Genomic DNA, 15,303 nt, shown 5'->3' with positions numbered 1-15,303 from the left:
GGTTGCCTTTGTAATTTCTTTCAAGGTTTAATATCTTCTCAGCTTTAGAAAAATATTTTATTAATTTATTCATGAGAGACACAGAGAGAGAGAGAGAGACAGAGAGACAGAGACAGAGACACAGGCAGAGGGAGAAGCAAGCTCCATGCAGGGGGCCCGATGAGGGACTCCATCCTGGGGCTCCAGGATCACACCCTGGGCTGAAGGTGGCACTAAACTGCGAGCCACCAGGGCTGCCCTTTTTTTTTTTTTTACTTAAGCCAATTTTAATAATTAAGAAAGTCTCTGTATTGTCCTTTTTATTCCTAAATTTCTTTTATCTTTATTCATTCCTTTCATCTACTACCTGCAGGTATATTTTGATCTTTTTCTAGCTTCTTGTGTTATAAATTTAGATCATTTATTTTTTGTCTTTTTCATTTTTATTTTTAAAAAATTTTATTGTTTTATTTAAATTCAATTAATTAACATATACTGTATTATTAGTTTCAAAGGTACAGTTCAGTGATTCATCAGTTGTATGTAACACCCAGTGCTTATTACATTGCATGTTCTCCTTAATGCCCATCACCCAGTTACCCCATCCTCTTTTTCATTTTTAGATAGATGCAAGAATGTTAAGTTTTTCTCTGAGTATAGCTTAGTCTCCATCTCATACACTTTTCTATAAAATATTTCATGGTTTGTTAATAGAGTTTATTTATTTATTTTTAAGATTTTATTTATTTATTCATGAGAGACACAGAATGAGAGAGAGGCAGAGGCACAGGCAGAGGGACAAGCAGGCTCCACACAGGGAGCCCGATGCAGGACTCTATCCCAGGACCCCAGAATCATGCCCTGAGCCAAAGGCAGATGCATAACCGTTGAGCCACCCAGGTGTCCCCTTTCAAGTAGTTCTTATTTTCATCTTTTTCCTCCTCCTTACTCTTATTTTGTGAGCCACCCCCCACAAAACATCATATTGACTAGATGACTTCTTCAAATTTGTTGATACTGCAATTTTTTTTTTTGTTTTTGTTGTATTGAACACATCAATTACTGAGGGCAGCAATTTGAAATCTTGTATAATAATAAGATTGTTAGTATCTTGTTTGGTTTTGTAAATTTTTGCTTTATGAATTTTGAGGCTACTTTATTAGGTACATTCAAGTTTAGAATTGCTATATCTTTTTGAAGATGTGGATATTTTATCATAATGCTCTGGCTTTCTCTATCCCTAATGATTTTTGTCTTTAAATCTATTTTGTCTGCTTTTAACATGGTTTGTCCAGCTGCCTTCTGATTGATATTTACCTGGCATTTATTTTTCCATTCTTTCTTTCAGCTGTTACCTTTCTTTTTTCATATTTCTTTTAGCCTTTAGCTTAATTTGTATGTGTGGTTTGTCAATAGTGCAGAGATGGATTTTGTGCTTTGTTTTATTTTAATCTGACCAGCTCCACTTGTTTGGTAAGTTTCATCCATTCTTATATGTTGTGGTTATTGAAACATTTGAACTTGCTTATTCTCATCCTACATTTTTATTTGATTTGACCCACTTTTTTCAGAGCTTCTTTTTTTCTCCTTTATTGCCACTTTTTAGATTGACTAAAGTTTCATGATTTATTTTTCTTATTACATTTTTCCTTCCTCTGTGGTTTGGAGTTTATGCATTAATGTAATTTGCATTTTTCATTTTTGTTTTATATTATATATTTCATTGTTATTTTAATGAATATTTAATAAAATTTAACCATATATGAAGAATATAACAATGTCTAAAGCCCAGCTCATATTTGGGGGAAATACAAATGGGTGGCGGGGAGAATGCAGAATGTCCATGGGTCATAGAAACCACTGACTAGAGTCCAAGTAGCAGGAACTTTCTGGGTTTCCACAAAATTTTAAGGAGAAGGAGAATAAGCAGAAAATAGATGAGACAGACAAAAAGAGCAAGTAGGGGAGCACGGAAGAGCACAGAGTCTCAGAGGCATAAACCAATTTTATTGAGATGCAGTTTACTTACTTGCCAGTGAGAGTATGTGAGTGTGCGTGAGTGTATGTTCACTTGTGAATGTGTATGTTTGTTAGTGTGTATATGTGTCTGAGAGTCTGTGTGTGTGTGAGAGAGAGAGTATGAGTGTGTATGTGAGTGTGTTATATGCTCAGTACTGAGGACAGAGAAAGGCAGAGAGTGGGTAGGAAGCCAGAAAATACATCTGACAGTAAAGAACGTAAAGACTGCTAACTCTGGGAAACGAACTAGGGGTGTTGGAAGGGGAGGAGGGCGGGGGGTGGGAGTGAATGGGTGACGGGCACTGGGGGTTATTCTGTATGTTAGTAAATTGAACACCAATAAAAAATAAATAAAAAAAAAAGAAGGGCTCATTTTCATGAATTACCCAAAACAGCAAAGTTTGAAAGGAAAAAAGCTAGTGAGGAGGCTGGAAAGCGAGGCCATTACTGTCATAGTATGGGAAAGTGTTGAAGGCAGGATCTGAATTGTGGGGTTCTTTCCAGACACAAATGGGTCAGGATAAATTGAATTTCCTTGGATCAGGGGTTATAGGTTGACAGCAATCATGACCTAGACAGGCCAGACTGGCGTAGTTCAAAAATATCTCTTCTTTCACAAGAAAAGCTTGGATGACTTTATTTCTGAGATTTTTATCCTGTGCTATGGTTACTCTTTTTTTGAACACTAGCTATTGGTACAAGAATCAATTTGTTGACAATAGTTGCTGAAGAAGTTTTGAGTCTCATCTCAATGTAATCTATACCCTGATTAAATTATAAACAGATTTCTAGGATTCAATAATGATAGTCCACATGGTGTAGAAAAGTAGGATTCAAATAGAGTATTCTCTTGTTCAGTGACAGGAGTGCTAGTGACATGTCGGTTTATGAGAAACAGATATGGTAAAATAAAAAAAATGTCTAGTTTATTTTTCTCCACAAGGCAGAGTTATGAAATCTTTTCCGAATGAACTGACACACAAAATGGAGTTAATTAGTGTGATTAAAAAAATTATGTTTTTCATTTTAAACCGTATTTTTTCTTGATATTATTGCCATCTGTGCTGAGGTCTTCTTACTCATCTTATGACAGATGGATTTTAAGGCATGGACACTCTTTTCACACAAAGTATCAGTTAGCTGTTCTAGCCTTGAAGTTTGATTGACAGGGAGCTTAACATACAATTTCTAGCCCTGTAGTCAAGTTATTTAACTTCCTTAAGTTCAGTTTTCTTACTGGAAAAATTGTGTCTACCTCTTGGTTTTTATTGGTGTGTATGGACTAAATGAAATACAAGGCAGCATGGGGTACCTAATAAGTACTCAATAAATATTCTCTATTCTTGTCGTTCAGGTCCACAAAGTCTTAATTTCAACTTTTTTCACTTTAAACGCTGGAAGAAGATTGAAAATGGCAACTGGTATATCATAAAATGACACAGGACCCTTCAGAAAAGTGGGGAGGTATTTATATCTCAAGTCAGCACTATATAAACATCTATGGAAGCCAACAACATTGTATGTCCTCTAAGTATTTCATGGAAGCAATGGAGTTCCTGCTGGGACATGGTCTTGCCAAGCCCCCTAGAGCCCCAAACATTGCCTTTTCAAAGACTCTTCTCTCTACTGCCTGGGGCCACGTTCTGTCAGAAAGCTGCCTTCTTCAAACAGGTCACTAAGTGTGACCCCAAAGAAAAAGCACATCGAGATATCCATCCAACTCTCAAAAGCTTCACTTGTACTCTGTGACCAAAGAGCCTTCTTCCCGTGGTGTATATGAGAGAAGAGAAGAGCATTTCAGAAACCACACTTGAGGCCATTGCAGAGTGAAAGAGGCAAAAGGCGTCAGGCGGGTTTCCAGATTTCTCTCTGGCCCAGATTATCTAGATTTACATCCAGCCTCTGGGACAGTTTATCCAAAAGCTGCTAGAATGATTTGGGTTTCACACAGAGTTATAAAAACATAGCATGAGCCTAATGTCTTTATTTCCTATGAAGTCTTGTTGAGGGAAAGTGAAGCATATTTGTGTCCCAAAGCCTGGAGACATAGGGCCATAATGGGGAAATATGGAGGTCACTCACCAAGACCAGATAGTAACAAAAAATAATCCCCTCCCTTTTTTTTTCACGTTCATTTATGTAAGTTGGTCAAACTGGCATCTACTCACCAGGAGATTTTTAGATCTGAGAGATATGGAATAATCTTTCTTCAAATGCTACCCCTGTTCCTATGAAATCCTTCTGTCCTTAGTAAACATCCAGTCAAAAAAATTAATAAGGCTATTGAAGGAACCAAGGGTGCAGCAAGGCTCATTGTATCAGAGACTAAGAAGGTTCACATAAGTCTTAGATCTGCAAGGTGTATTGGTCAGATTCCAACTGCAATACTTCTGTGTAGTAAATTATCAAAATCTCAGTAACATAAAACAATTATTAATGTTTTCTTAGTCATAAGACTGCAGATCAGTGAGAGAAGCTTGGCTCCAAGAGGCCAGTGGGTTCAGGTTTCCTGCATCTGTGTCGCATCCTGGGACTAATGATGGCCAAGGACATAATCTTTTCATAGTGGTTGCAGAAGCTCAAGAAGGACAGGAAGGAACATGCAATGATTCTTAAGGCCTGGGCTCTGAACTGGTGCACTGTCACTTCTGCCCCAGGTCATTGGCCAAAGTATCTCATACTGTCAGGCCCAAAGTCAGTTGGGTGAAGAAGTAAAGACCATTCACCTTGACTCATAGCAAGAGTGGGAAGGAAGTAGGAGTTATGAGAGGAGAATAAGTTCACCCCACAGGGTACCTCAGGCAATGTCCACCTAAGAGGATCAATATAAGTCCTACTTTCTTGGTACCTTGGGTGGCATTACATAGTCTAGCCAGATGACCTACAACTGAGGTGAGGTTGTATATTAAAAATTCCAATCTCAGCAGCCTGACATGCAGCTCAGGCTTATGAGAAACTTCTTCAGGAAATGCTATTGCTCTGAGTTATCCTCCATACCAAGGTATAAGCAGTGACTAACCAGGCATTTTTATGGCATGCAAAGCTACTATATTGATTACAAGATAATAGAGATTATGGAAAATTTTCCCCAGTGACAATTTGGGAATTGTAATATACCTAACAAATAGAGCCTGCTCATGAGAGGAAATTATCTTGTACTCCTAAGAGTGATTGAAATGAGAAAGACTTGCATTTGAGGAGCACTGAAGAATTTGAAAGCAAGCCTACATCTCCAGACTTGATGCTCCCCACCAGGCCCGCTCCCTACTCGTGGATCAGCTGAGAGCAGGCACACAGACAGAGATGCCACATGGCATGATCAGCACTGGAAGCTGGCTTTTCCCCTCTCATCCTATCATTTTGGTGTAATAATAGTGCAATGCATTTTGGATTTGATGCAAATGGCATTTGCATTTTGATACTCACTCCTTGGTTTTCCTCTCACAAACTTGTTTGTAAGGATTTCCTTCCAGAGTGACAGTGATTGGCCAACCCCCTGCTACTCGGTGGCTTATCGACCATTGACTTGACTCTGCAACCATAGACTCACGTCTTAGCACAGATCAAGTGGGCTGGGGGTCTAGTGTGTGGCTGCCATGTGTCATCCACATGGCTTTGGGCTTGTTGGCAAGCCACCACTTCAGCCTCTCCAAGGAGGAAGTATCTTCATTAGAATGTCCATGAGAGATCAGTGGACATGGACAGGGATGGAGCATTGAGGACACAGAGAAACAAGAAGTGTCTGTCCCTGTGAAGCTGCAGTCTAGTGGAACATACTGAGGCAAAATTTAAAAAGAATGTGACAAGGTGTGATGAGTAAACAGCTATTTTGATTTGCTGTCTAGGCATTTTACAGGATGATTACCTTGTTGACAGTGAGCCTAGGCATTTATTTATTTAAAGATTTTATTTATTTCAGAGAGAGAGGCAAGAGAGAGCACCAGCAGAGGGAGAAGCAGAGGGAGAGGCAGAGGGAGACAGAAGCAGACTCCCCTCTGAGCAGGATGCGGGGCTCCATTCCAGGACCCTGAGATCATGACCTGAGCTGAAGGCAGATGTTTAACCAACTGTGCCACCCAGGTGCCCCGAGTCTGAGCATTTAAATAAAGGCCTGGGTTTATGATTTTTGCCACAAGATCTCATTTTGCTATTCCTGGGGCACCTTTGAAAAGAACCACTTAAAACTGAGCCCACAGCAAGTTAATGACCTCTACCCCAACCACCTTATAAGTAGTAAGTAGGTGCTTGCTTGCCTGTTCTCTGTCTCCTGCTTGCTTATGACCTGGGATGGAAGACTGCCGTTCCCTGGCTCATTGTGTGCCCCTACCCACCCCATTTCTGGGATCTGTAAGTAACACATCTCTGACTTTACTTCCTTTATGGAAGTGTATTGAAACTGCACCTTCATTAAAGAAACCTTATGGTTTTCACTTTCCCAAAGTGGCAGCTTGGAGGCTGAAGAGCTACCTGCTGACCCCATGTGGGTGGCTTGTGCCTCCTCAGTCAGCATATCATAATCTGCATATTTTCTATTTAATATTGGCTCTTCCAAGCAATTCCTAAAAGTAGGTGGTGATCGCATTTTACAGAGAATTCTAGTAACTTGAGCAAAGGTCCATAGCAAGTTGATAGCTGAGTCAAGATTCCAATTCACACCAAAATTTGACTTCCGAGTTTTTGCTCTTCTTGCCACTCAGCTCACAGGAAGTGAAGCATCTCATTTCCAAAATCTCATCTCTAGCAGTCCCCTCACCTAACATATTTCTAATCTCCTATGTTCATTTTTTTGCTTTCTCTACTTGGGCAGGAACCATGTCTTAAAAGAATTTGAATCCCCTGAAGTACTGTTATGCTACTGGATAGTAATAGATACTAAAAAAATAACATTAAGATAAAAAAAAAAAAAACAGAACTACTAACACAGCCGCAAAAAGCGAACACTGTGTTGCCAAACCAAATAGAAGTGTGCTTGAGGTGCCTTGTTTTCAGGGAGCATCTGAATTGCCCCTATTATTTTCCTCTTCTTGATCAGTGAGCTCCGAGGGACGAAAGATCAGATGAAAACATTAGCGTAAAAAAATTAGTGTCAAAATCACCTTAGAAAAAAGACAAGTATCCAGTCATTTCAACTGCTCACACAAAAAATATGTTCCTCCCTTTTCTTATTTCTATTTAAAGTCCTCATTAACCTTCCTAAAGTCCCAGTTTCCACTTAATCTCTGTGCTGGTCAAGATACAGTCTTCATTCCCTAACCTTCTCTTTCTACCCAGTGGTCACCCTTTGAAGTCACAGAGAATGCCACGCACACAAGGAAGCCATTAGTAGAGTCCCAACCTATATAGCCTACCATAAATTAGAATGCTAAGGGAGCCTTTTCATCCACTGCAAAGCCACTTGGGCTGACTGCTGGCAGTGCCTTCCCATCGATGACAGGTTACCAAAGAGTTCTCTCTACACAGCTCATTTCTGGTGGCAGCAATATTCCTGTCTGACTTCTGAAGTGATTTTTGCAATGCACACGGCTGCCAGAGACAGGGATTCTGGAATGAGAGTTTTAGCAGAAGCCCCTGGCCCCAGCCTGCTCCTTTCTCTCTGCTGTGGAGGGGCTGGGGGCCAACCTTGCTGTGTAAGTCTCCCTTGCTGCCTTACTTCCCTGAGTCAAGACCTCAAAACTAGTCATGTATTTGCACTTCTAAGACTCTTTCTACTATGCTTATGTGCTTCAGTTCAAGTTTTGACTTCTAAGTCTCAAGATGTGTGTTGAGTCTATTGAAAAGTGTGAAGTTGGCATTCATTGTAAAGATGAAATTGGCCCCTTTAAGAATTTCATGTATGTCAAAGCATAAAATAATTTTAAATAAAATATTTCTATACATATAAAATATCTACTAATTGTGATAATACTGTATTTAGAGGGTAATAGATTCTAGGATATGAAGTATTAGGAAGATACTTGCTTCTTTCATTGCTGGAATGAATTGTGAGTTGTTGCATTCTTGGAGAAAATAGTTATACCTTGAGTCTCAGTTTCCTCATTTACAAAATCAGGTAAGAATGAGTGATCTCTTTATTTACTTCAAGTTCTGATAATTCTACTACTGGTTTGGGTTCTCCCAGAAGCAGAGAAAAAAATTGATTCAGGAGGTGATCTCAGGAAACTGTTAAGGGTGTGGGGACGTGAGACAGAGAAGATAGCCCATAGTGGGTGTATCATCAGGGCCACTGGGCTTAATCCATCTGGAGACCCCCGGAAAACAGTATGAAACATGCCTCAACCTGAGGTCGCTGGGGTATTTGCATAGTAAATCCTGCCAGTCATCGTGAGGGCCATTCCCAAGAGGCCCGTCTGGCCTGCCACAGGATGGAAAATGCTGGAGGAATCCCTGAGGCCGAGAGAGGCAGACGCTGATGGTTGGAAGGTGGGCAACACTCCCGGAGCTGGTGGGTGTGCAGACATGGGTGGAGCACCCACTGGTCTTGTTAGAGCTGCTATATTTGCCCTCCAGATCTGCAAGTGAGTTGTGCCTTAGAGACAAATGGTAACTCTGTGTAGTCAAGGTGAAAGTCATGGCAGGATCATAACCTGTGTCTTTGTGATAATTGCATAGTCTCATCTGGTCTGGTGGTTTTACCCAGAGCATCACAGGACACAGACGTTAATATACAGCCTTGTTGGTAAAGACATAAAAACACGTGTTGAAATTACTAAAAAGTAATTTAGTAAATCCATGTCATTCTTTCAACGTCACCATGTTTCACCGTCATGATGTCATTCTCACTTGGATTCTGAAATGTCTTCCAAGCAAAAGAATAATGACTAGCAGCAAGATAGTATTCTGGGAATGCACAATCCCCAAGTGTCCATGCACGGGGCATCATGCACAGGACAAATGTGGCTTATGGGAATGACATCCCACTCACCCTGAGCATGGCTGTTGTGTGTACTGAGCACAACTGATTGGATAAGACACTAGCAAAGAGATTTCAGGTAGATTCCAGTGCTTCTGGACAACTTATGGAACTTCCTGAGCAAGTCAGATGTGTCCTTAGTAACTGAAAATCCCTGCCAATAGCAAGGGGGTGAAAGATAGGCCCAAGTTTCTAGTTCCTTTCAACTGTTTTTCAATTTGTTAATGGAATTCATTCATTGGGTTAACAAATCTCCCTTGAGCACCTGTCCTGCTCTGGCACTGAGGACACAGCAGTTAAAACTGATAACATCTTACTCTCACAGAGCTTCCTTTTTACCAAAAGAAGAAATGGATAACAGACAGACAAACAAGTAGCTAAATAAACACTATGTCAGAGGTGAACAATGTTAGGGACAGAAATGAGACAGAGTAGGTAGATGGAGAGTAGTAGAGAGGTTTAGGAGAAGAGATTTATCCAGATGCTGGCTAGGGATCATCGGCATTTAAAATTCCTTTGAGGCTAGACCCATGGGAATGGAAGGAAGGGCTTGAAGAATCCAGGCCTACTGCTGACAATAGAGTCGAGGTCAGGAATTAGAAAAGCAAAGAACCTGAGGCCATGGTAAGATACAGGGGTGGGACGGAACAGGGGAGACGAGGAAAGAATGCCTGGAGGAGAACCTGTCAGTCATGTGGCACCTGTGAGAACTTTGGCTCTCACCTTGAGTGATGTGGGCAACAGAGGCCTGACATTCTCTGATTTTGGTTTGAAAGGCATCATGCAGAAGCTTGGGGGAAGCAAAGCTGAGGGAAGTAGCAACAAAGCTATAAAGACCATTTTATGTCGATTTTGTTCATGTTCTTCATGTGTAAAAAAAGTCCTTAGCTCTGTCTTTCCCAAGTGCCAAGAACTGAATTGTGTTCCCTCCAAATTCCTGTTTTGACGTCCTAACCCCCTAAATGATGGTATTTGGAAAATGGGGCATTTGGGAGATAATTAGGTTTCAATAAGGTCATGAGGGTAAAGACTATATGATGAGATTAGTGCCATTATAAGAAGAGGAAGAGACATATGGACTCTCTTCTAGGTGAGGACACAGGGAAGAGGTGGCTGTGTGTGAGTGAGGAAGAAGGTACTCGCCAGGGACTGGCCATGCTGGCACCTTGGTCTTGGACTTCCAGTCTCTGGAACTGAGAGAAAAGAAATCTCTGTTGTTGTTTAAAACCACATACCTTCTTTCCTTACTTCCTTTCTCTTTCTTTCTTTCTTTCTTCTTTCTTTCTTTCTTTCTTTCTTTCTTTCTTTCTTTCTTTCTTTCTTTCTTTCTTTCTTCTTCTTCTTCTTCTTCTTCTTCTTCTTCTTCTTCTTCTTCTTCTTCTTTCTTTCTTCTTCTTTCTTTCTCTCTCTTTCTTTCTTTCTTTCTTTCTTTCTTTCTTTCTTTCTTTCTTTTTTTCTTTCTTTCTTTCTTCTTTTCTCTTTCTCTCTTTCTTCTTTCCTTTTCTTTCTTTCTTCTCCATAACCAAAGAGTTCTTTATCACAGATAGTATTTTCAGAAGTTCAGATTCAAAGTATAACAAAGTGTTTTGTAAGGCCCATATGGATCCATACAAGGACACCCAGAATGGCTGCCGCAGAGACTGGGTGGAGGCTGCAGGTGGCCTTGGCAACTTCAGGGGTCGGGGGCTGGGCACTAGGTCATCCCAGGAAAAATGGAATAAGGGCAAGTGGTGCCTGTGTCCTAGGCTTGTAACAAGCAGTCAATGCCTGGAGACTCTCTCTCATACTGACAGAGGGAGCCTGAGAATGGAGAGAAAAGAAATATCTTGTGTTTAAAGTCACTTAGTCTGTGGTGCTTTGTGATGGCAGCCCAAGCAGACTCATACATGAGCCACTTTTATTGTCTTTGCTTCGGGCTGCTGGCAGAAGTCAGTGGCAGCAGGGAGTCCTCTGGGGAGTGGGCTTAGGGCCTTCAGGAGATTGTCAGGTGGAGAGAAGAGCTATCAAAGAGAGGCCATGGGGAGGCCAGCAGACCCAGACCATGCAGGGCCAGGTAGGTCCTGGGGTGGTGATGATGGGGCTGGAATTTCACCCTCTACGGGAGGTGGGGCCTTGCAGGGGATGGGCAGAGGAGTCACATAGTGGTGTTTGTTGTAAAAAGATGGTTCTGGCTGCTGAGAAGGGGTAGCAGGTGGTAGGAAGGCAGGACTGCAAGTGAGGAGTCCAGGAGAGATGGGTAGTCCAAGTGCAGGCCCGGGACTTCAGTAGCCGCGGGGTGGCCACAGTGGGAAAGGGGGACAATGGAATTGGGCAACTTGTGGATTGAGTGTGTGCCTGTATAGGGGGTTGTTGAGAGAGAAGACATCCAGGTAGGGCCCTGGATTCAGTCCCTAGTGAGTGGTGGGGTAGGATAGCAGGCAGGTGCAGGTGTGTCAGTGACCACCAGAAGCTGTACCGTGGCTGGGTCACGGTGGCATGGCCAAGATTAGATGCTGAGTGGATGCATGGAGAAATACCATGAGCCTGGGGCCCAGTGGGTAGCAGGAAAGAGAAACGAAGCAGAGGGAGTGGGGTGGAGGAGTTTGGGAAGGGAATAGCCCTGGCCCAGTCTGACTTGGGTTTCCTGGGATGCTTATAGACCAGCAGGTCACAAACATAAATAAATGCTATGTAGCATCGGACCCACAGGTCACTGCTATCATAACTATAGTCCCAGGCTTTTTTTCTGAATACAGTGCTTTAAGGGCTGAACATCAAATTATTTTTTCTAAATATGGAATTTTCAGAGACACACTGGTTCACCATAGGAAAGGGTTGTTCAAGTTGATTCCTAAAGCCCCCAGCCCCTCTATTTTAGTAAGCTTTCCCCCCTAAGTGGGACTTGAACTCATGACCCTGAGATAAAGAGTCGCATGTTTCAGTGCCATAGCCAGCCAGGTGGTGCCACACCTAATGCCCCTTTCAAACTTGAAATTCTAATGATCCAATACCAGAACTCTAGCAATGCTGGAAATACATATTTCTTAACCATAACAGTCCATTTTGTAGTTTAACCTAATGAATTTGTTTCAAAACCAAATAGTCTTGGTGGCTTTTTGTGATCTTATGACACAGGTTACTGAATTTCTGACAGGTGAAATCAAATTTTAAATCTTAGTTAAGGGAAAAGCTGTTGCTGCTCTGCTATGAGGAGACAATTGGTACCTACAAAAGAATCTGCCTTTCGATAGATATATTCAATCATATATTCAAATTAATTCATGAATCAATCATATTTATTTTTAAAAAAGATTTTATTTGTTTATTTAGAGAGACAGAGAGAGACAACACAAGTGTGGGAGGGAGGCAAGAGAGAGAGCAGCAGATTCCCTGCTGAGCAGGGTGCCAGATGTGGGGCTCCATTCCAGGACCCTGAGATCATGACCTGAGCCTAAGGCAGATGTTTAACCTACTGAGCCACCTAGGAGCCCCTCAATCATATTTCTTGAATTTAATTTTAAAAATTTCATATGTATATATGATTTTATAAATTTAATTTTTAAAGATTTATTTATTTATTTATTTATTTATTTATTTATTTATTTATAGCATGCAATGGGGAGTGGGAGAGGGAGAAGGAGAGTCTTGATCAGACTCTGAACTGAGCTCAGAGCCCAGATGTCAGATGCTTAACTGACTATGCCACCCAGGTGCCCTGTAAAAATTTGATTTTTAATGTACTGAGTACGTTGCAAAAAAAATTTGACTGATTTTTTTTCTGAATCACAAAGAGGAGAAAGTGATTTTGCTTTTGTAGTCTACTATCTGAAACAATTTAGACATGATGTTATTTTCCTGATATTCCTTTGAGGTAAGTAGGTATAATGCAATTTTAACTTCTATTGAATAAAAAACTAAATGGGAGAGAAGACACAATGTTCTTATAACCCAAATTACTCATAAATGTTGCAATTGACAGAAGAAGGGCTGTTTGCATCCGCTTTAGGATGCACTGAGTAGTACAATAAGTTTCCTCTTATCATGTTGATCAAACTGTACTTGGATACTATGAAATACGTTTGATGTTTGTTAAGGTTTAATTTACTAAAATAATTTCTTAGTGTTCTAGGAAGCCAAACGTAGTAAAATGTAATTAATTACATTTTAATGTAATTTTAATTTTAATTAATTACATTAATTAAAAAGTGATTGGATAACTCATTCAGTGATACACTGGCAAGAACTTTTAATCCTGGTCAGAGCTATTTCACTATGTCAATTTTACATTTTTTCTTGAGCAAGTTGTGTATAAATAGGTAAATATAGGAATAATGTAAAGCAAAATGGATGGCTGGAAAGCAGACAATGCAGAGATATGGTTATTTGGCATTATCACAATTTTTCAGAAATACTCAGTTTTTATACTGCAAAAATGAGCCCCAAACTCACTCCACTGAAATCGATTTGAAGGTGGAATTTAATGCTGTTAATAGCCCATACCAAATTTACTCAAATATTTGAAGTTCTAGATGCTTTCATTCTGTTCTAAACAAATGTAACTTATTTGCAAATGGTTAAAAGTACCAAAATAATGGCAAGAATGCTCTTTTTTAGTTCTGATGATATTGCTTCATTTTAAAGCATCAAGGATGATTTAGATTTTTGGAAGAACAGAGGAGGCATGAAGATTTCTGAATTCCCACAAATGCAAACCGCCACTGAGAGGACCAGCCTCAGGACAGCTGTGGTCTGGAAGCCAAATCAGTGCAGCAGCAAAAAAAGAGCTGTTCTTTTTTGAATAATAATGACAATAGAATCTCTCCAAACTGAAACCGAGGAAGAACTAGAAACATTGTTTTCTTACTAATGTGAGGTTGGAAACATTGGCTTTCAAGTGAATTGGCCATGACCACACCAACACTTGGATGGGACCAGGGCTGGGATTGCAGGCAGATGTGAGTTTGTCATCTGCATGCCAACATTCAAACATTTTCTCCTTTCTCCTGTTAGCACATTGAGGTGGGCCTTGCTTGAGTGACACAAACTGATTACAGACACATGTTACCTGGAAACATGCTGTTTGGCTTAACATGAGGTCCATGTACTTAGTCTCTTGTGTATAAAAACGCAACATTTATCCAGGATATTTGACAAATGCTCAGAAATGTCTATTATGCCAGAGAGCTGTCAAAGAAGCAGTCTTTTCCAATGGGAGCTCCTTAACCCCATTTCCACCAACTGAATAAGGACTTTTGTCTTGTCTGGGAAAAATCATGACACCAAAATGTATGACTTCAAAGTAAGGAGTGAGGAGGGGGATGGAAGTATGAGAAAATCAAGGTTACTTGTGAGGACCCAAGGACTAGCACATGCTTTCCCAAATATGTGATTTAAGTGGTCATTCTCCACTTATTCCATTATCCCATTTCAAAAAAGCTTGCTATTTTTCAAATAACATGCTATTTTCTACACTTTTTTCTTTAATATACAAAGAGTTCTTATAAATCAAGAAGAAAAAATTCTTTCCAAAGATATGAACAGAAAGATAAATAGAAATGGTTTAGAAAGATTTTCACTTATCAGTTGGGCAGAAATGAAAACTTTGAAACAAGCAAACGTGATTATTGCATTATTGCAGCAAACTCTGGCTAATGCATCTCTGTAGATGGTGATAAAAAGTGAAAAGAAGTTCAGATGGAGACTTTTGAATTGCTGGAGATAGTGAAGATAGGCACAATCCCCTAAGATCATGACCCTACTTGGAGAGTCTAAGAAATTATTGATAATGAGTGGGGAACAATACCAGTTAATGTGGTGCTCCATAAGTGAACTGCAGAAACATTTTATCACAAGAAAACTGCCCCATGATCCTGAGGACAATACACTATGCCTTTGGGCATTTACTGAGAGGATGTGTAGAAACTGGGATGAATAGGTAACATTTGTGTGTGTGTGTCTTTGTGTGTGTGTGTGTGCAGATATACATGTGTTTGTGTGTTCTGAGGGGCACCTGGGACTAAAGATTCTCTTCTCCATCATTCCAGGCTGGACTGTTAAGAATCTTAGTGTTAAAAGTATGTCAGGGTCAAGCATTAAAACACGACTGTAAGGTGCAGTAATCCTGAGCCTTGCCTTTGGGGTTTCTCTCCATCTCCTTCAGTATAACTCAGTTCTTCAAGAATAATGTTTTAAGAACAGCCCAGGGCAAGAGCTCAAGGCAAGAGCTCAAGGCAGAGTCTAGATGTATGCATGGGAAGTTATGTCTTCACAAGGGGTAACAAGACCCCCCAGTAAACACTGCCATCATTCTATAAGATTGGCACTAAGTCTTGTGCAGAAGTTTAGTATATATTTTGTAATTGTTTTTTTGAGTACATAAATAAAGAGAATGTTCTTCAGATAGTCCATGACTTCTG

At 40.4% G+C, this 15,303-nt stretch overlaps 1 long non-coding RNA gene across 6 annotated transcripts in view; it reads left to right on the top strand.

Annotated features, from left to right (window-relative positions):
• LOC144297836 (uncharacterized) overlaps positions 1-15,303 on the top strand; it is an 81,855-nt gene that overhangs the window by 22,117 nt on the left and 44,435 nt on the right. For all 6 annotated transcript variants that reach the window (XR_013364698.1, XR_013364697.1, XR_013364696.1 and 3 more), the window contains exon 2: positions 3,353-5,805. This is a non-coding gene — a long non-coding RNA (uncharacterized LOC144297836). The remainder of the gene's footprint in view (positions 1-3,352; positions 5,806-15,303) is intronic.

Source organism: Canis aureus, chromosome 26 (genome assembly GCF_053574225.1).
Source record: "Canis aureus isolate CA01 chromosome 26, VMU_Caureus_v.1.0, whole genome shotgun sequence".
In the NCBI taxonomy this organism is placed as follows: domain Eukaryota; kingdom Metazoa; phylum Chordata; class Mammalia; order Carnivora; family Canidae; genus Canis; species Canis aureus.
This window is presented reverse-complemented; position numbering and strand designations above follow the sequence as displayed.